Source organism: Chiloscyllium plagiosum, unplaced genomic scaffold (assembly GCF_037043375.1).
Source record: "Chiloscyllium plagiosum isolate Xiang-an unplaced genomic scaffold, Cpla_swu_hap1 HiC_scaffold_13, whole genome shotgun sequence".
Taxonomy (NCBI): domain Eukaryota; kingdom Metazoa; phylum Chordata; class Chondrichthyes; order Orectolobiformes; family Hemiscylliidae; genus Chiloscyllium; species Chiloscyllium plagiosum.
Genome location: NW_028270151.1, coordinates 25,835,376 through 25,857,476, shown reverse-complemented (window position 1 = coordinate 25,857,476; position 22,101 = coordinate 25,835,376). Strand labels below are relative to the sequence as shown.

Here is a 22,101-nt window from a genome sequence, read left to right as displayed (position 1 = left end):
GGAGGCGTTGGTTGAGATCTTTCAAAAGTCACTGGAGTCAGGGAAAGTCCCGGAATGATTGGAAGATCGCTGTTGTAACCCCTTTGTTCAAGAAAGGATCAAGGCAAAAGATGGAAAATTATAGGCCAATTAGCCTAACCTCGGTTGTTGGTAAAATTCTAGAATCCATCATTAAGGATGAGGCTTCTAAATTCTTGGAAGAGCAGTGTCGGATTAGAACAAGTCAACATGGATTTAGTAAGGGGAGGTCGTGCCTGACAAACCTGTTGGAGTTCTTTGAAGAGGTGACAAGTAGGTTAGACCAGGGAAACCCAGTGGATGTTATCTACCTAGACTGCCAAAAGGCCTTTGATAAGGTGCCACACGGGAGGCTGCTGAGCAAGGTGAGGGCCCATGGTGTTTGAGGTGAGCTACTGGTAAGGATTGAGGATTGGCTGTCTGACAGAAGGCAGAGAGTTGGGATAAAAGGTTCTTTTTCGGAATGGCAGCATGTGACAAGCGGTGTCCCGCAGGGTTCAGTGTTGGGGCCACAGCTGTTCACATTATATATTAATGATCTGGATGAAGGGACTGGGGGCATTCTAGTGAAGTTTGCTGATGATACAAAGTTAGGTGGACAGGCAGATAGTACTGAGGAAGTGGGGAGGCTGCAGAAGTCTAGACAGTTTGGAAGAGTGGTCCAGGAAATGGCTGATTGAATTCAATGTGAGCAAATGTGAGGTCTTGCACTTTGGAAAAAAGAATACAAGCATGGACTACTTTCCAAACAGTGAGAAAATTTGTAAAGCCAAAGTACAGAGGGATCTGGGAGTGCTAGTTGAGGATTCTCTAAAGGTAAACATGCAGGTTGAGTCTGTGATTAAGAAAGCGAATGCAATGTTGTCAATTATCTCAAGAGGGTTGGAATATAAAAACACTGTTGTGCTACTGAGGCTTTATAAAGCTCTGGTTAGGCCCCATTTGGAGTAATGTGTCCAGTTTTGGTCCCCACACCTCAGGAAGGACATACTGGCACTGGAGCGTGTCCAGCGGAGATTCACACGGATGATCCCTGGAATGGTAGGCCTAACATATGAGGAATGGCTGAGGATCCTGGGATTGTATTCATTGGAGTTTAGAAGATTAAGGGGAGATCTAATAGAAACTTACTTGATAATACATGGCTTGGAGAGGGTGGACACTAGGAAATTGTTTCCGTTAGGCGAGGAGACCAGGACCCATGGACACAGCCTTAGAATTAGAGGGGGTAAATTCAGAACAGAAATGCGGAGACATTTCTTCAGCCAGAGAGTCGTGGACCTGTGGAATTCATTGCCACAGAGTGCAGTGGAAGCTGGGACGCTAAATGTCTTCAAGGCAAAATTGATAAATTCTTGATGTCACAAGGAATTAAGGGCTACGGGGAGAATGTGAGTAAGTGGAGTTGAAATGCCCATCAGCCATGATTGAATGGTGGAGTGGACTCGATGGCCTGAAGGGCCTTACTTCCGCTCCTATGTCTTATGGTCTTATGGTCTTTTCCCTTGTTACTGTCTGTCATTATGGATGCCCTCAGTGAATCCACAGGAGTCAGTGGAATAGATACGCAGAGATAAGTACCCAAAAATTGATGAAGCAAACTGTTGAACCTAATGCTCAGGGACACGATTTACCACCTTTGTCAGATTTCGCAGAAAAAGCAAACTCTAGTGTGAGTTGACACAAAAAAATGAAACATTCAACAAACAACAGCACCAGAGTAATAAAATCATACAACTCAGAAACAGACGCATGAATCCACCTCATCTGTGCCGAGCAGAGGTCTCGACCTGATCGAGTTCCATTTTCCAGCATTTGGCCCATATCTCTCTAAACCCTTCCTCTTCATATGTGCATCCATATGCTTTCTAAATGTTTTAATTTTACTAACCTCCACCACTTCCTCTGGCAGTGCATTCCATGCATGCACCACCCTCTGCATCAAAACCCTACCCCTTCAGGCCCTTTTCAAATCTTCATGGTCTCACCTTAAACCTATGTCCTCTGGTTTTGGACACCACACACCCCATCCATCCAAGGAAAATGACATTGGTTGTTGACTTTATCCATGAGCCTCGTCATTCCATAAATCTCTACAATGTCACCATTCAAACTCCAATGCACAAGGGAGGAAAGCCCCAGCTTATTCATCCTCGCCCTACAATTCAAATAGAAGAGACCTAAACTCGATATGTTCTTGCTGGAGCTAATCTATGAGCATTGATACCTGTCTCTGGGGAACCATTAAAATCTATGTTTCATTTCAGGATTTGACTTGTCTGGTATTGCCATCATCTGGGACAGTAATTTTTTGTGTGTGTGTTTTACCTGATGATTGAGTCGCTTTCAATCTCAATAGTTTAAAGGGTTAATGTGAAACCAAATACTTAAGTTCCTAAAGGTAAACTGAATTAAATCTAAATTTATAGTATTTGTCTCTTACATGGCAGTAGTTTTAATTGCCGTAATATTTCTCACATTGCTCGATTAAAATCCAAAAATATTTAATAGCAAATGCAAAAAAAAGAAATCTGTAGAATCTTAGTCAAAATGTATATATTCAGTCTTTATTGTCGCATGTTATTTCCTGCCCAATGGCCTGTAGAAATGTGTTGTTTATAACGAAAGATGCTACAAATAACGGTATCATGCAAGTAGATTTCATAATCAACGTGACTAGAGAATTGATAATGGAGAAAACTTTCCTAACTGTTTGGCAGAACCATAACAAACAAATTGTTGTAAGAAAAGCTTACAATTAGGAACGTTGTATAGTTAGGAATATTAAGATAAAGTTGCCAAAATCCTACCGAACCATAGGGCTGCCCTCACATTAGAGAGATGACTGTGGTGGTTTGACCTGAGGGTCACCACGCCTTAGGGGAGGGCAGAAGTTGAGAAAGCGAGTCTTCATGTTAACCTCAGTCTACACGAGAATTAAAATCACACTGACGGCATCATTCTGCATTATAAATCAGTCGTCCAATCAATTGAGGTACCGACAACATGTTACGAGTTCAGGAATATAATTTGATATTTGTAAATCATACAGGTAACGTTCCTCGGAGCAGAAACTGATTGATTTAATTGTTCCTGTCCTGCAGATCATATCCAGATAAGATTGGTGGATGGTGGAAGTCGCTGTGCTGGAAGGGTGGAGCTTTATTTCAATGGAACCTGGGGAACTGTGTGTGATGACTCCTGGAATTTAGCAGATGCCCAAGTTGTCTGTAACCAGCTGAAGTGCGGACAGGCTTTAAATGCAACGATTTCCGGTCCAGGATTAGGGCCAATCTGGTTAGACAATGTGAAGTGTGGAGCGAATGATTCTCTCCTGTGGGAATGTCTGCCAGGCCGGTGGAGTGAGAACAACTGCAACCATAAAGAGGATGCTGGAGTTATCTGCTCAGGTGAGATTACTTTCAAAATTCAGCACTGCCAACGATACCTTTAATAAACCTAGAGTCAGGATGATTGATGATTAGACCTGATAATAATTGAATTTGTCTTGCTGACAGTGGAAAATCTGACAATCTAGTCGCACGCCAACACTACGGAGTATGAGATATTAAGATGCAGTCTGGAATATTCTATGTGAAATTCTTTGAAATAATTGTCTACCGATTGTTCTGTGAAAAAGAAAGTAATCAAAGTAATTTAGTTACGGATCCGCTTGATGTTGTTTTATGCTCATTGTTTGTGGGTGGGCTGGAAACGAACAGAAGATTAATCTGGGCTTTGTTCTACAGAGCACAGGGCTCTGAGGCTGCAGGATGGAGCGAATCCCTGTCAGGGCAGAGTCGAGATTTTCTATAATGGAACCTGGGGGAGTGTTTGTTCCGATTCCTTTGGAATAAAGGAAGCGGAAGTTGTTTGTCAACAGCTCGGATGTGGCTCTGCCCAAGCTGTGGATCGTGATGTTACATTTGGAAGCGGTTCTGGACAGATCTGGCTCGATGATGTGAGCTGTCGTTCGCACGACACAGTCCTGTGGGAATGTCTATCTTCACCATGGGGTGAAAATAATTGTAATCACCAGGAGGATGTCGGAGTTATTTGTTCAGGTGAGAACTGTCAACGGAGCCCGTTTGTCTTGAAATGCCTCACTAATGTCTAAACATTTCTTGCACTCGTAAATTTGAGATCATCCACAGCTCTGCTATGTGTGTTTAAGTCGTAATAAGCCCTGAATCCCATCACACCTGTATTCGATAGCCTGCATGTGCTGAGTGTCGAGCATTGTGATGATTTTCTAAAAATCATGCGATGTGGCTAAGCACTAGAGGAGATAGTGGTGAGTCAGCTTCTTGAATAGTCATATTCCATGTGGTGTAGTAACATCCAGAGAGCTAGTATGAACGGAATTCCAAGAATCGGACGCAACGTCAGTGAAGGGCGATATACTTCCAAGGCAGGATGGTGAGTTCCTTGCAGCGCAACTTCGGGCGGCAGTGTTCCCTGTAATTGATGTTCTAGGTGGCCCGTTTCGGGATTTTGAAATAAATTCTCATCCTCGTTTACAATTATCTACATAGCTTTATCTATCCCTTTATCCGTGACCATCTCCAGCCCCACAACTCTCTGATATATTTGCCTCGCGTTAATTCTGACCCATTATGCATGGTTATGTTCAACAGCTCCACTATTTGTGACAATGCCTTCGGTTGTCTCTATTCAAAGCTCTATATTTCGCTTCTATAATCTCTCTATTTCTCTCCATCTCCTTCCTCTTTTAACACACACCTTACAGCCTGCAGCTTTGACCACGTTTTGTGTAATCTATTTTCATATCTCCTTCAGTGCCTTGGTTTCACACGTTACTTTTTAAATACTCTCGTTAAAAGCGCTGACTGTATATCAGCTAATTTTTTTAAAGTAATCGATTATTCACTTTCAGAACTAAATCCTGGGAGAATGCACAGTGATGACGATAGGAAGAAAAGTAACATGGAACCGGTTTCGGAAGATTCTGGTAATTATTTTTTAAAGATCCCATTCGTGATTAATAATAAATAATTTAATATTAATATACCCAAGAATGGGCAATTATCTTCCGCTGTGCACGCTGGTCAACTAGTTTAATTTTATATAACGCTACACAATGATCGGGATTGGAGAAGACATTTGCTTTTGACATCGACGAGCAGAGTACCCCAGAGACCCAGGATCTTTAATAATGGTGCTGTTCAAGTATCTTTGTGGGTTGAAACTTGGAGCAGGGCAACTAAACTAAGTGTCCAATTTCAAGTTGAGGTGCCCCCCGTTTCTGAGGAACTTTTGTTTTGTTTTTCTCTGCAGAGCTGCGGCTGGCTGCGGGATCGAACAACTGTTCGGGAAGAGTTGAAATATTTTTCAGTGGGACATGGGGAACGGTTTGTGATGATTCCTGGGACAGGCATGATGCCGCTGTCGTCTGCAGACAGTTAAATTGCGGCGAGCCGGTCTGGGCTATGGGAGAGACGCTATTGGATCAAGCAAACGGCACAATTTGGATGGACGAGGTTCAGTGCAAGGGAAGTGAACTCTTCCTGTGGGACTGCCAATTGTCAGCAATGGGAGATCATGACTGTGAACATAAAGAGGACGTCAACGTGATCTGTTCCGGTACACATTTTTAACTTTAGCTTTTACTCTATCATTTTCAACTTTGCCTTCAAATCTATTACTGGTTTCGACCATGTGGTCTAATGTTGTCCTCCATACTGCAATCACTTCCGTCCCGAGAATTCGCTAGTTCTGGTCTTCTGCTCATCACTGCATCTTTTCACCGCTGTCATCGCCTGTTTTCCTCGCCAGAAATTAAACACGGAGATTCCACACCCAAACACACTTTATTACTTGGTCTTTACTGTTTTAAATTCTTTCTTGAAACGTTTTCCTTTGTCCAAACTTTCGGTCACCTCGCCGAATAAATGTGACTCTGTGTCAATTGTTCCCTGGTAATGTTCTGGCTAGGACGGTTAGCGGATTAAAGAACCATTATGGATGCTACATGGAAGGTGAGTGTGTAATCAGTGTGTGGAAAACACACTGAAGGGACAACATGGGGAAATGTGTTAGTTTTGGGAGGAGTAATTAAAAATTTCTTACTGCTGTAACTACTCACTGACATTTCATATTGTTGTCTAGATGCTTGTTTTAAACAAAATGCGTTAATTTGTTTTCTAATAGTGCCAATCGACTAGGCTGTGCTTACATTTAAAAAACAAATTTTTCAGAAAGCAAGATTCCTGTAGAGGATTTCATCGTATGTAGAGGACCTGTAACTGCTCATTTCAAGGCTCCAGAGTTTATATAGCTCACCGTCATAATAGTCCCAAATGCTACAATCTTGAAGATAAATAGTCCAAGCTGTTTTGCATTTATGAGCCATCTCATTACATTTTTGCACCGTTCACAAGTTTTCAATGATACAGGTACTGGAATTTGTCCTTATCCATTCCAATCATTGTGTGTTCATTTTCATGAATTACCAATTAATCTGATCGATCAATCTTGAGTCCAAAATGTATCACTTAACATTTCACTGCATTGAGCTCCATTTATCACCTTTATGCTAAATCACTTAAGCTGTCAATCTGCAAGTTCTACTCATGTCTGCAGTATGAATTTTTCCAACTTCCTTGGCAACACCTTGAAACTCAAATAATGCTTTCTTGCCTCATATTATAAAGTCATGTTTTACATTATTTTCCAGCACCTGAACATAATGGTCAGTGCGATCAATAGTTAATACCAGTCTGAGATCGAAGACTGTCCAAAAGTGGGATTCATTTTGCATTTTTCAACTAATCTTCAATTAAATTTTGCCTGGAATAATAATTATCATAATACAATAATCATGTGTTCTACTGTATGGTTAACCAGGAAAGATTTATAAGCAGGTTGCTGGGATTACAGGTTTGAGCTATCAGGAGAGGCTGAATAGGCTGTGCTTTTTTCCCTGGGAGTGTCAGAGGCTGAGGGATGACCTTACAGAGGTTTTTAAAATCACGAGGGGCATGGATAGGTTGAATAGTCAAGGTCTTTTTCCCAGTGTAGGAGAGTCTAAAAGTCGAGGGCTTATGTTTATGGTGAGAGGGGAAATATTCAAAAGGGACCTGAGGGGCAACGTTTTTACACAGAGCATGATGCATATATGAAATAAGTTGCCAGAGGAATTGGTGAATTGGTACAATTACAAAATTTAAAGGAATCCAGATGGGCACATGAATAGGAAGGGTTCACAGTGATATGGGCCAAATTCCGGCAAATGAGATGAGATTGGTTCAGGATAACTGGTCGGCTTGGGTGAGTTGGACCAAAGTTCTAGTTTCCATGCTGTACAACTCTATGACTCTACAAAGTTTCACTGTCATTATTACATATTTTTGATTACAGGCCATCAGAAACACAGAACACCCTTCAACCAGGAGAGACCCTCTATTTTCATCATCCCTTGCATATTTGTTGTCCTTTTGATTGCTGTTTCACTTGCTTTGGCTGCAGAATTACAGAAAAACTTCCAGAAAGGTTGGTTAATTTTAAACTCGACTCGCTGATGCAGAAGTAGTAAGTGTAATTCCTGATCATCCTTTTGTTCTGCAGCTCCTAAAGCATTCACAATCTGAGTGAGTGCCTTGCAGAAAGATCAGCATCACAAGAGAGAGGTTGTAAATGTAACCTATTAGAATGTTGCATAGATTGAGAACTTTAAATATGAGAACACATTGTGTTGGTTGGAGTTGTTTTCTGTCATATGCAGGAGGAGTAACGGAGAATAGTGGGTGAGTGTATATGATAATGAAGCATTTAGATAGACCACACCACCTTCCTTAGCTCCGAGGCCCAGACCTGAAGATTTATAGTAATTGGCCGAAGGTTTAGAGTGATTTGCTTCCACATAGAGAGGATTGAGAGTCTGAAAAGATGGTGGGAATGTTCAATATGTAGTTAGCTGTATACCTGAAGTCTCAACCTGCATGCAACAGACCTGTCAAGTTAGGTAAAGGGGCAGTGCAAAGAGATCTGGGTGTTCTTGTACACCAGTCAATGAAGGCAAGCATGCAGGTACAGCAGGTAGTGAAGAAAGCTAATAGCATGCTGGCCTTCATAACAAGAGGGATTGAGTATAGAAGCAAAGAGGTTCTTCTGCAGATGTACAGGGCCCTGGTGAAACCGCACCTAGAATATTGTGTGCAGTTCTGGTCTCCAAATTTGAGAAAAGACATTCTGGCTATTGAGGGAGTGCAGCATAGGTTCACAATGGCGGGATTATCTTATGTTGAAAGATTGGAGCGACTGGGCTTGTATACCCTTGAGTTTAGAAGACTGAGAGGGGATCTGATTGAGACGTATAAGATTATTAAAGGATTAGACACTCTCTGGAGGCAGGAAACATGTTTCCACTGATGGGTGAGTCCCGAACAAGAGGACACAGCTTAAAAATACAGGGTAGGCCATTTAGGACTAAGATGAGGAGAAACTTCTTCACCCAGAGAGTGGTGGGGGTGTGGAATGCTCTGCCCCAGAAGAGCATTCTTAATCTTTGGATTCGTTTAAGAAAGAGTTGGATAGAGCTCTCAAGGATAGTGGAATCAAGGGTTATGGAGATAAGACAGGAACAGGATACTGATTGAGGATGATTAGCCTTGATCATAATGAATGGTGGTGCAGGCTTGAAGGGCAGAATGGCCTACTCCTGCACCTCTTGTCTATTGTCTACATTAGAAAATGGGCTCCAGTGGTGGTGTAGTGTTACTGGAACTGGTGACTAAGCCACAAGACATTGGATCAAATCCTACTATGTTGAAGATGGTGAAGATTGTCTTCAGTTAAAAGCCTGAGGTTTAAAGCTAGCATTAGAGGTTTTAAAAAATAACTATTTTACTAATATCCTTTTAACATAGAACATAGAAGAATACAGCGCAGTACAGGCCCTTCGGCCCTCGATGTTGCGCCGATCCAAGCCCACCTAACCTACACTAGCCCACTATCCTCCATATGCCTATCCAATGCCCGCTTAACTGCCCATAATGAGGGAGAGTCCACCACTGCTACTGGCAGGGCATTCCATGAACTCACGACTCGCTGAGTAAAGAACCTACCCCTAACATCTGTCCTATACCTACCCCCCCTTAATTTAATTTGGGAAGGAATTCTGCCAATACCCAATCTAGCCTACATTTGACTTCAAACCCATAACAATGTAATTGCCATTGCCCGATTCATAATAGACAGTACATGCTAGTGCAGAGAGTGAAACTCATCCTGTTGATTATGTTCCAATATGGAGTAAACCCTCCTCCTTAATTTAAACCAGCAACACAGAAAAGATTTATCGTGTGCAGTAATCTGCGAAAATTCGAGAGGCCAAGAACTATTTAAAGTAAAAAGTAACAACTTTTATTTTTTAAAGTATAACAGAGAATAATTAACTTACTACTGTTTAACACCTCCTTTCTCTAACCTATCTTTACCTTCCCTTCCATAATATTAGTCTGATAAAACTCCCAATTAAGTTTTACAGGAAAATTAAAATTTTAAAACCAGCCAGTGGGTAAAGCTTCTCTTTAGCTTTGTTAGTAGATTGGCTCTCCAGGTCAGCATTGAGGATTTTCTCTGTGCAAACTCCTTCTCTGGGCAGGTACCCCTCAAGGAGTTCTGACTAGCAGTCTACACCTGTTGGTCTGGTGGCAGTTCTCCTCCCAACTGTTCAACCTTCCCAGGTCTTATACCCCAAAGTATTGGATTGTGTCATTGGCTTTTAAGATTGTCAATATACTCAATTCAAACTTGATTGGAATTTGGTATTTTTAAGGTAATTTAAACTGATCAGCCGAATTTGAATCTGTTTTGTCATTTTGTCCAGGCAATTAGCTACCCCAGTAGCTGGAGCACATATTACATTGTGTCTTATTGAGAACACTTGGTGCTGTCACTGCTAGCTTTTACTCTCTTAAAGGTATCATACACTCACACCTTCATAACAATGAATAAAATAAAAGTTACGTTGTTTAGCTGGTTTTCAGTTGGGACAGACAGTAGGAACTGAATTATTACATTAAAGTTCTATAATTTTTATGGCTTCTCTGATTTGACAATTTCCTCTTCATTACTCCATGTCTTCTTTTTTTGGGGGACAAACCCGAAGATTCCCTAACACCTGACATGTGCAAGAAAATATAACTAAGGGTAAATAATTTTGCACTGATATGCTGGGGGAGAATCATAAGATCATAGGAGCAAGCGTAGGCCATTCAGCCCATTGAGCCTGCTCTGCAATTTACCATGAACAACACTGATGAAGAATTTCAATGCCTCTTACCCATAATATTCTGCTAACCCTTTACAACATTGGTAATCAAAAATCTATCAACTTCTATTTTAGGTAAACTAAATATTCAGCTTCCTTGGCCCAATGGGCGAGGCAATTCTAAAGATTCTTCATTGCAAGACCTGCTCAAGATAATTAATGGCATTGCAATTTTACATGAACCCCAATGTTGCGCAATATTAAAGGGACGACTTATTTCTTTTTACCACTTTAGGTATTTTCAGATTTGCCTGATGTGGAAAAGGGCAATAATCTTTAAAGATATGACCCCAGACAAGCCATTACATTGCCACTTCCATAGTGCTTTGTACATGGGCAGAACTTAGATCTAGCAAGTGCTTTTTTTTTCTTGAATTCCCATGAATTAAATGCATTTGATTGAAAAGATTATTTCATATTTAGTACTAAGCAGTGAAAAACCTGCCAGATCCTCTGAGCAAAAACAATCTCATTATGGTGGTGATACACTCATAATTATGAGTGTATCAAATTAATCCTTGTGAATCAAATTCATTGGTGTGAGCATCCTTCCTTGTTTGGGATACATTATCCTGGTTTTGGTCTTGAACCTGGGCACTAAGTGATGCAGAACAAGTCAGAGGTTTAATCAAGCCTTTTTATATATAAATCTATATTGAAAGGTTTGGTCTTTTTTATTGCTGTCAGTTAATTTTGTTCATAGTGTACTGAAATGAAAAAGATCTGGTTTCAAATGTTGAAACTGTGGCTGCAGTTTGGATATATAGGTAATCTGACACCCATTAAAACATCATGTAAACAATTATTTGAACAGACAGAAATTGAAGGTTGACTTGCAGACTATTTGGGTCAGAGAGGTTGTATAGTTGGATGGTTGCAAGCAACAAGAAGGTAATTTGGCTTATGGATAGTTAACCTGAATGGGGTGAGGAGGGACAACGTTCAGTTGAATGGAAATTAAGAAATCAAAGGTAAAAGAGAATAATTCATGACTCTCACCAAAACTGCATCCCATTAAGCAAGAAAGATTCTGAGAGAAGGATAGACCAAATATGACTGACCAACAAAGTCAAGGAAATTGTTAAGTTGAAAGAAAAAGCATATAATGAATGCAAAATCAGTGATTGCCCATTATCCAGCAAAGGAGAACTTAAAAATAATAAAAACAGTGAAAATAAACTATAAGAGCAAACTAGTAATGATTATAAAACCAGACGATAAGAGCTTATTTAAATATATAATGAATTCTAACAGTGGAATTTTAAGCTACCTAAAATTAGAGGTTAGTGATGGCCATGATTGTTATCAGAAAATAAAAAGATGGGACAGAATGTGTGAATGGCATATTGTACCAAGGAACATTGATAACAGAACAAACTTAAAGGCTATGTTTCTAAATAGATGAATGATTTGGAAGAAGGTAGATGAGTAGAGGGTGCAAATTGCAATAAATGAGTATAATCTCATATCCATTACACAAACAAAGTGGCTAGGAGATTAATATTGGGAAGTTAACTTTCAGGGTTATTTGATATTTTAGGCAGATAGGAAAGATGGAAAAGGTGGTGGGGTAGCCCTGTGATTAAGAATCAAAAGTACAAAAGTGTGAGGGATGATCTAGACTGGGTGGAGGTTAAAACAAAAACTGCAGGGGAAAGAAGGCATTAGTGAGTAATGTACAGATCCTCAAACAGTAGCCATTCTTTCGGAAAGGCTACAAATCAACAAATAATTGGAGCATGTTGAAAAGAATAGAGCTATAATTGTGGGTGACTTTACTCTTCATGTTGATTGAGTTAATCAAAACGCAAAGGGTAGCTATGAAAATGAATTCACAGAGTGCATTAGGGAGTTTCCTAGAACAATATGGCATGGAGCATTCTGCATTGATCCAGTAAGAGGAAATGCCACAAGTTTAAGAAATGATCTCAAGAAAATGATCTCCTCCGAATAAGGGATCATAACATGATCAAATTTAATATTCCGTCCAAGAGTGAGAAACTTGGATCAGAAACAACTGCGATTAACTTAAATAAAGGGAATTTCAATGAAATGATGACAGAGTTAGCTGGAGTGAACTAGGTGGATAGATTAGTAGGAAAGGCATAATGTCAGCAGTGACAGACTGTTAATAGGATAATTCATAACTCTCAGGAAAACAGCATACTAAAAAGGAAGAAAGATTCTGAGAGGGGGATATACCAACCATAGTCAGCAAAGCAAGTTAAGGAGATCATTATGTTAACACAAACAGCATGTAATGAAACCAAAGTTAGTGATTGCCTTCGGACTGGAATACATTCAATGCCCAGCAAAGGAGAACTAATAAGAAAATACAAACAGTGAAAATAAACTATGATGGCAAACTGGTGAGGATTATAAAAACTGACAATAAGAGCTTCTTTAAATATATAATAAGGAAGAGAGAAGTCAAAGTAGACTTGGGCCCCTGTGAAAATGAATCTGGGAAGCAATTTTATGGAACAATAAAATGTCAAAGAAAATGAACAGATATTTTGCATCAAAAATAATACAACAAACTGTGAATGTTGGAAATCAAAAGTAAAGACATAAACTTCTGAAAAACCTCAGCAAGTCTGCCAGCATCTGTGGAGAGAAAGCAGAATGCTTTGGGTCCAATGACCATTCTTCATAACATCATTCTTATGCATCAGTGACTTTAGGGCAGGAATTAAATACTATCGTAATCGAAAAATAAGAAGTATTAGATTAACTAATGGGGAGAAAGGACTAATGGATTTTACCCTAACATTCTAAAAGAGGTAGTTGTATACATTAGAGATAGTGTATACATTGAGTACAATTGTCCAAAGTTGATGGATTCTGGAGAAATAGCAGAGGATTGGAAAACTGTGGAAGTTACAACTCTATTTAAAATGAGAGAGAGGCAAAAAGCAGGTCACTAATGCCAATTAGACATATATTGTTGGGAAAGTATTAGAACCAATTATTAAGCAAATAATAACAAAACATTTGGGAAATCGGGATCGAGTCCAGCAGAGTCAACATGGCTTCATGAAAAGAACATCGTGTCTGACTAACTTATTAGAATTTTTGAGGAAGTCTTAACCAGATTGGAGTGAGTAGATCTATTTTATTTGGACTTCCAAAAGGCACTCAATAAATTACATCACAAAAAGTTAAATCATACAAGCCCACAAAATTGCAGTTAAAAATCTGTCACAGATGAAGAATGCACTTTGTCCATGTGCTGACCTTTTCAAGTTCCTCATGTATCATCGTGAAATATGTCACTCATGCCACTCTAGACTCCTCACACAATGATTTTTCCAATATTCTCTCATCTAGATTATTTACCAACCCTATGCATAAAATCACCAGAAAAAGCAGCATGCATCAAGATTGAGAGCAATTTAGAGTTCATAAAATGAGGGCAAAAATGTTGATCAAGAGGCTGTACATAAGAGTATGTGAATAAAATTGTCAGGTAAATAGAAACTGCCAAAAAAAGGTTTCTATAAATATATGATGAGAAAGAAAAACAACAGTCAAGTCAAATGCATTTCCAATTCTGGTAGAAGCTGGGACATTTGTAATGGAGAACAAAGAAATGACAGAAGAACAGAATGCATACTTTGATTCTGTCTTCACAAAAGAGTGCACAATTAACCTACCAGAAATCTTTGGGAACCAAGGGACTTGTGACAATGGAGTGGAAAGAAATTGGTATTTTGTAAGAAAGTAGTACTGAGTAAATTAATGGAGTTGAAAGGAGACAAATCACCAGGGTCTGATTATCTGTATCCCAGGAAACTAATAGAAGTGACCTCGTAAACATTAGTTGCAATGGAGATCATCTTACAACATTCTGTAGACCCTGACGCAGTTCTACAGAATTGGAGTGTGGTAAATGTAGTCACACTACTTAAAAATGGAGGGAGGGAAATGCACACATGTTAGACTAACATCAGCAAGGGCTTTTGCCCGAAATGTTGATTTCGCTGCTCCTTGGATGCTGCCTGAACTGCTGTGCTCTTCCAGCACCACTAATCCAGAATCTGGTTTCCAGCATCTGCCGTCATTGTTTTTACCCCAGAATAATGCTAGTGTCTAGTGCATTTTATAAAAAGTGATAAAAGAACATTTGGATAACCTTAATGGGTTTGGACAAACCAGCATGAGTTTATGAAAGCTATCATGCTGAATATATCTACTGGATTTTGTTTTGAGAATGTAACCACTAGAATAAGTAAGGGAGACCCACAGGATGTGGTATTATTGAATTTTCTGAAAGCTTTTGGTCGGCGATGTTTGGCAAATTTAAAACATGTGAGGTGATGGTGATACATTGGCATGGATCAAGAATTAGTTGTCAGACAAGAAGTAGTGAGTGGGAATAAATGTGTCTTTTCTCTCAGTGGCATGCAGTGACAAGTGCAGTGTTGCAATGATTCCAGGTATTCATCATGTGTGAAAATGTCCTGAATGAGGGAACCAAATGCTACATTCCTATGTTTGGTGATGACATACAGTTGGGCAAGACTTTGAGTTGTGAGGAGGATGCAATCAGGCTGCAAGCTGATTTGGACAAGCTAGGTGAGTGGACAAACTCATGGCAGGTGCAATGCAATGTGGTGAAATCTGAATGTATATGCTTCACTGTGAAAAGCGGAGAGGAAGAATATTATTTAAATGGTGGTAGAATGGGAAGTACAGATAAACAAAGGGATAAGGTTTCATTTCTTATTCATCCACGGGGCGAGGGCACACCAGGTAGGCCAAAAGCTTTTGCCCATCGTAAAGGACAACTAAGAGTCATCCACATTGCTGTGAGTCTGAAGTCACATGTCAGCCAGACCAGATAAAGATGGCAATATCCTTCCCTAACTGACAGTGAAGCAAATGGGTTTCTCCAACAATTAACAAAGATTTAATGGTCATCATTAGACTCTTTATCACAGATTTTTATTGATTTCAAATTCCACCATCTCTTGTGGTGATCCTTGAATACAAGTCAATGAAAGTACACAGGTAGGTACAGCAAGCAAGTAGGAACAAACAGGGCCTTGCTGGGTCTATAACTGGAGTGTTGCAATAGTACAGCTTTGACATGCCTACCTAAAAAAAAGACAATGAAGGAGTTCAGTGGACGTTCATTAGGCTGATATTGGGTTTAGGAGGGATCTATTATGAGGAGTTTGACTGGTACTGCTTTTACTCAACTTCAGGGGGATGAGAGGGGACCTGCTGAAATGTATAAAATTCTGACAGTTTGGACTTTCTTAATGCAGGAGAATGCGTTCCTTGAATGGGAAATCTAGAATTAGGGACACAGTCTCAGGATATTGGTCTTGGATGGACTTGGATGAACAAATATTTCTTCACTCAATGACGAATGAACATGTGGAATTTCTGTACCACAGACAGCAATGGAGGTCACTTCACTGAACGTAATCAAGGAAGAGATGGCTAAATTTCTAGATTTTAAAGGCCTCAAAGAGTATGGGGCAAAAGCAGGAATATCATATTGAGATAGAACATCAGTCATGATCCTATTGAACAGTGAAGCAGGGCAAAAGGGATAATTCACCTAGTCCTTCTCCTCCTTTCTCTGTTCTTATACAACATTTGTCTCTGTGGCTAATCAGTTTGTGGCTCTTGCCAGTTTAACTAAGTACTTTCTTGTAATATTCATAAACATATATCTTTGTCTGAGAAAAAAAGCAACATTAGGGCTTATTAACCAGGGTGTTATGACACGTGAATAATCCAGTTCCTATCTTTTCAAGTCCACTTGGGGAATTTTGGATTATTATACCTGTTCGAACCAAAAAAATGCATTTACGTAACCCTTATCCAGCTAAGTACCATTCATTGGCTTGCCAGTTATATAGTTCGTCAGTCATGCTGTCTAACACTGTCCATTCACCTTTCATGGGGATGCAGTGCTATCAAAAACTGAGTGTACAATCACAAAGCAGCTACAAAACCCTCATTTTAAAAAAAGCATGCTATTTCCTAAGATTACAAATAATGCATTGTGATAAGTATTAACACCAAGGCTGGAGATTCAAAATATGCAGAAAGTTTTTTTTTCATATCACACAACACCAGGTTATAGTCCAACAGGTTTATTGGGAAGCACTAGCTTTCGAAGGGCTGTGTCTTCATCGGGTAGTTCTGTAGTACCTGTTGGACCGCAAAGACAAGTGTCGTATAAAAACAGAGAAAGGAAGAGAAGGACTAGGTGATGTAGCTCTTCTTCTGGAGCACCTGTTGGATTATGAGTTGGTGTTGTGTGATTTTTAACTTTGTCCACCCCAGTTCAACACCGGCTCCTCCAAATCAGATATAGAAATAATAATCGTTAATCGTCTGGCTTCTTCAAAACGACGTCATGTGACCTCCAGCAGTGACAGACTACCTCCGCTCTGTTGCGATCATCCGAGGATTCCACGCTTCTGCTGCAATGCTCTCAAGCTATCCAAGTAAAAATATTCACCAACACAGAGGACAGAGAGTTCTTCAGGAATTTAGCGCACCTCAAGAGCAGGAAATATGAAATCAAATGACTTTTAGTTACCAGGGAGAGTAAAGAGATATGGAAAGAGGAAAGTGGGTGTAAGGGATCTGCGTAATTCTTGCTGTTTAGCCATCTATGATGCAGCGTTCTTTTGTTCTACAGCCAACAGAAACAGACAATATCACACCACTGGATTTCATGATCCTGTTTATGAAGAGATTGAGGTTCAGGAGCTTGGAACAGGCACAGGTAATTATCTTTCAGATTTACGCCTTTGGTATCTTCCAATTGAAATTAAATTTGTATTTTAAGATTACAATGTATTTCATTTCTAGGTTTGCAGTCGATCAGTTCACTAAACAAATTGGAATATTATACGGACAGCGAGTTACATGAACATGAGGATGCAAATGTGGAAGGTAAGCTAATTTGACATCTTGTCACATGCCTTGCTTCACAATTCCCGAATGAAGAGCAAAACTAACAAACCATCATCCTTATAGTCAGACTAAGATTGTTAATAAATGCATAACCATCTAGAAATACAGTGATTTTAGTGTAAAATTGGTTCACTCATGCATTTGCAATCCAAAATATCAATATTAATTGTCATTGCACCATTAACTCAAGCACACTCAAGCACAAAGATACTTAATTATTTATTTGTATTCCTAAGAAGTAATTACATGGATTTTATTTAGATACCCGTATGCACCGTGATGAAAAACCTATGAGTATACCAGTAGATAATTGGTAATTAACTCCAATATTTAGGTTTTCAACAAAGTATAAAAAATACACCTACAACATTGTGTCGATATAAGTCTCAATACTCCGAATGTTGTTGCATGTGGCGGTTGGGAGATGCATAAATCATGCACCTGTACACGATACACATAATAAGCATTATAAGTGTCAACGATGGAGGGCATGGAATTGGTAAGGTGACTTCAACACTCCTCCTGCATTGCATTTTCCAATCAATCAAATCCATCTTTATTTGGAAAAATATATTACTTTAATGTATTTAGTGAGCTTCAGCGGAGACAATATATAGGAAATAGATCACTTAAATAAAGTAATTTCAGTCATTTGTCAAGGGAGCAATAGTTGAATAGATAAACAGAAAAATAACATGGTTTGACACTAACAGGCTAAAAGATACATGCATTATTTCGTGACTATCTTGATTGCCGTAATCTGAATATAACTGAGCATTTTTCTTTTTAGATTCACTTATTCTTGATGATATTGAATTTGGAAGACAATATGATGATATTCAATAATTTGAGATGGAGTATGAACAACTACCATCACTTTAGCTTCTTCCTCGACATTTCATGTTCACCCCATCGTCATCATTATTTATGATTTCTCATTCATTTTAACCAAATTGTGAGCTTGGAAATGAACATTTGCATGTTGCTTATTAAGAAATCATAAATGTAAGAAACGTTGCAGTCAAAATTTTGATGAAATAAAATGAGGCAATAATTTGCTGTGCGAAAATTATAAATTCAAAGATGTTTTGGAGTCAGTCACCAAATTGAAGTTAAAAAGACTTAGAACAAAGAACATAGAACAGTACAGTACAGTACAAGCCCTTCAGCCCTCAATGTTGTGCCGACCTATTATCCTACTCTGAGCTCAAACTAAGCTACATACCCTTTATTTTACTATCATCCATGGAACTATCCAAGAGTCGGTTAAATGTCCCTAATGTGTCTGACTGTACTACCACTGCTGCTGGCAGTGCATTCCACACACCCACCACTCTCTATATGAAGAACTGACATCTGCTCTCTCCTTACCTCTGAACCTTCCTCCAATTACCTTAAAATTATGCCCCCTTGAGATAGCCATTTTTTCCTGGGAAAAGTCTCTGACTATTCATGCTATCTATGCCTCTCATCATTTTGGACACCTCTATCAACTCACTCTCATCCTTCTTCTCTCTAATGATAAAAGCCTTAACTCTCTCAACTTTTGTTCATAAGACATGACCTACAGTTCAGGCAGCATCCTGGTAAGTCTCCTCAGCACCCTCTCTAAAGTTTCCACATCCTTGCGATAATGAGGTGACCACAACTGACCACAAAATTCCAAGTATGGTCTAGCCAGAGCTGTTTAGAGTATAACCTCGTCTCTCTTAAATGCAATCTCCTTGCTAATGAAAGCCAACGTTCCATATGCCTTAACAGGCCGGTCAAATTAGGTGGCATCTTTAAGGGATCTATGGACTTGAGTCCCAAGATTCCTCTGTTCCTCCACACTTCCAAGAATCCTGTTTTTAACACTGCATTCTGTTTTCAAGTTCGACCTTCCAAAATGAATCACTTCACACCTTTCCAGGTTGAACTCCATCTGCCACTTATCAGCCCAGTTCTGCATCCTGTCAATGTCCTGAAGCAACCTACAACAGCACTCCACACTATTCACAACTCCACCAATCTTCCTGTCATTGGAAAACTTACTAACCCACATTTCCATTTTCTTATCCAAGTCATTTGTAAAAATCACAAAGATGATTGATCCCAGAACAGATCCCTGTGGAACAGTACTTGTCACCAAGGTCCAGGCTAAATATTTTCCATCTTCTACCACCCTCTGTCTTCTGTGGGCCAGCCAATTTTGTATCCAGGCAACCAACTTTCCCTGTATCCCATTCCTCCTTAATTTCTGAATGAGCCTACCATGGAAAAACTGATCAAACACCTTGCTAAAAATCTGTGTATGTCACATTCACTGCTTTACTTTCGCCAGTGTCTTTTGTCACATTCTCAAAGAATTCAGTTAGGCTTGTGAGGCATGACCTGCCCATCACAAAGCCAGGCTGACTATGTCTAATCAAACCTTGATTTTCTAAGTAATCATAAATTCTGTCTCTCAGAATCCTCTCCAATAATTTGCCCACCACAGACATAAGACTGACTGGTCTTTACTCCCAGGATTGTCCCCATTCCCTTTCACGAACAAGGGAATAACATTTGCCACCCTCCAATCATCTGACACTACTCCAGTGACAGTGAGGATGCAAATATCTTCACCAAAGGTACAACAATCTCTTCCCTCACTTCTGGAAGTAACCTTGGGTATATGCAGTCTGGCCCAAGGGACTTATCTATCTTTATGTTTTTCAAAATTTTCAGCACATCTTCCTTCCTAACATCAATCTGTTTGAGCATATCAGCTTGTTTCATTCTGTCCTCACAAATGCCAAAGTTCCTTTCAGTAGTGAATACTGAAGCAAAGTATTCATTAAGGACCTCTCCGACCTACTCCGATTCCAGGCACAAGATTCCTCCACTATCCCTGGTCAGCCCTATCCTCATTCTGGCCATCCTCTTGTTCCTTCCAGAAGTGTACGATGCCTGAGGGGTTTTCCTTAATCCAACCCATGACATGCTCCTTTCTAGCTCTCCTAAGTCAATTCTTCACTTCCTTCCTGGCTACCATCTAACCCACTAGATTCCTGTCTGATCCTTGCCTTCTCAAACTTAATGAAGCTTTCATCTTTCTCTTAACTAGATATTCCAAATCCCTCGTCACCCAAGATTCCTTGACCCTACCATCCCTTCCTTGCCTCATTGAGACAAACCTATCCAGCACTATCAGCAAGTGCTCCTTGAACAAACCTCCACATTGCTGTCGTGCATTTCCCTGACAACATCTGTTCCCAAGTTAGGCACCCCTGTTCCTGCCTAATGGCATTGTAATTCCCCCTCCCCCAATTAAATGCGTTCCCATATTCTCTGCTCCTATCCCTCTCCATGACTGTAGGAAAGGCCAGTGGGTTGTGATCGCTATTATTGAAATGCTCTCCCACTGAGAGAGCAGTTTATTTATATATTGAATCAGAAGTCTTCCTGGACATACCTGACAAAAACTGTTCCATCCAAACTATTTGAACTAAGGAAGTTCCAATCGATATTAAAGTCACCCATGACAACAACCCTGTTACTTCTGCACGTTTCCAAATTCTGCCTCCCAATCTGCTCCTCTGTCTCTGCTGCTATTGGGGAGGAGGTGGGGCGGGGGTCAGAGGGATGTGGTATCTGAGGAAAACTCCCAATAAGGTGATGCCTCCTTTCTACTTTCTGATTTCCACCTATACCAACTTTGTAAACAAACTCTCCTCGATGATGTGCCTTTCTGCAACTGTGATATTATCCCTGAGTAGTACAGCCACTCCCCCACCTCTTTTATCTCTTTTAGATGGGAATTTTTTTTTGTGTGGTAGAATTTTGCATGTTGCAGTTGTTGCACTTTAAGCATTTATCTCAAAATTTTGTAATCATAAACATCTGTTTTTTTTATTCTACCTGCTGTGCTTCAAATATTGACATTAGTTGTCCTTATATAGAGGTTTCTTTGAAAGTGATTGTTCTGATGTTGTTTTACAAACAGTGAAACAAAGAGTAGGATGACCTATCTTTTAATGGCATAATAGGTGCAGAGTGTTTAAAAAGAAATTAACAAGTGGATTGATAAAGGCAGTTTTGTCCTCAGTACTGAACTATGTACATGCCTTGTACAGTGTAAAATATTGCATCCATTTTCACTTCCATATTTGCGCATATCTGACTCATTTGCTTGCCAAAAAGATAATAAAATTGAACTCTAAATGTTTAGGAATGGATTTTCATTTTCATGGTTCATTCTTCAAATAAATTCATTTTTAATATATCAGGGAGTTATATTCAAATAATGACAAGTTCAGACAAAGATTTTAATAAGGCAAACATCAATTTGTACATCCATTTTGTTCAGTTGTGTCAATGTAGAGATTGGGTATTGGTTAATTTAGTTGATTAGATGGCTGGTTTAACATGCAGAGTGGGTTCAATTCCTGCACTGGCTGAGGTGACCATGAAGAATTATCCTTTTCAACTTTGTTTCTTATCTGAGGCATGGTGAGAGAAAAAAAAGTAAACTTTAATGATTTTTTGGCCATGGAAATACAAAGTGGCAAAACAGCATTCTATCTTTGGTTGATAAGCTTGCAGTCTTTTTGGCTAAGTTGAACTCCAAAGAATGGGCACATATTGGCTTTACCTAGTCTGTCAAATCATTGCATTTGGCTCTTCAGCAAAAAACAACTGCTTCCTTGTATTTTCCTAATGCCATTACCGACCTCAGGATTCCCCAAACTGCTTTCTGCCCAGTTAAGCACCTTTCATTTGAGTTATTTTTGCGCTGGTGATAAAGCAGGTGGTTCAATTTGACACAGTAGGATATTTCAAATGACAATGCAAGAAATTAACCTAAAATCTATTTTGGCTTT

At 39.5% G+C, this 22,101-nt stretch overlaps 1 pseudogene across 1 annotated transcript in view; it reads left to right on the top strand.

Moving 5' to 3' along the window:
- LOC122555638 (scavenger receptor cysteine-rich type 1 protein M130-like) overlaps positions 1-20,761 on the top strand; it is a 149,260-nt pseudogene extending 128,499 nt beyond the window's left edge. Inside the window, exons 22-29 of the transcript XR_015759256.1 lie at positions 3,123-3,428; positions 3,768-4,082; positions 4,916-4,960; positions 5,317-5,622; positions 7,399-7,530; positions 16,980-17,066; positions 17,153-17,236; positions 18,048-20,761. The product of XR_015759256.1 is annotated as a scavenger receptor cysteine-rich type 1 protein M130-like (transcript). The remainder of the gene's footprint in view (positions 1-3,122; positions 3,429-3,767; positions 4,083-4,915; positions 4,961-5,316; positions 5,623-7,398; positions 7,531-16,979; positions 17,067-17,152; positions 17,237-18,047) is intronic.
- Positions 20,762-22,101: the final 1,340 nt, after the last annotated feature.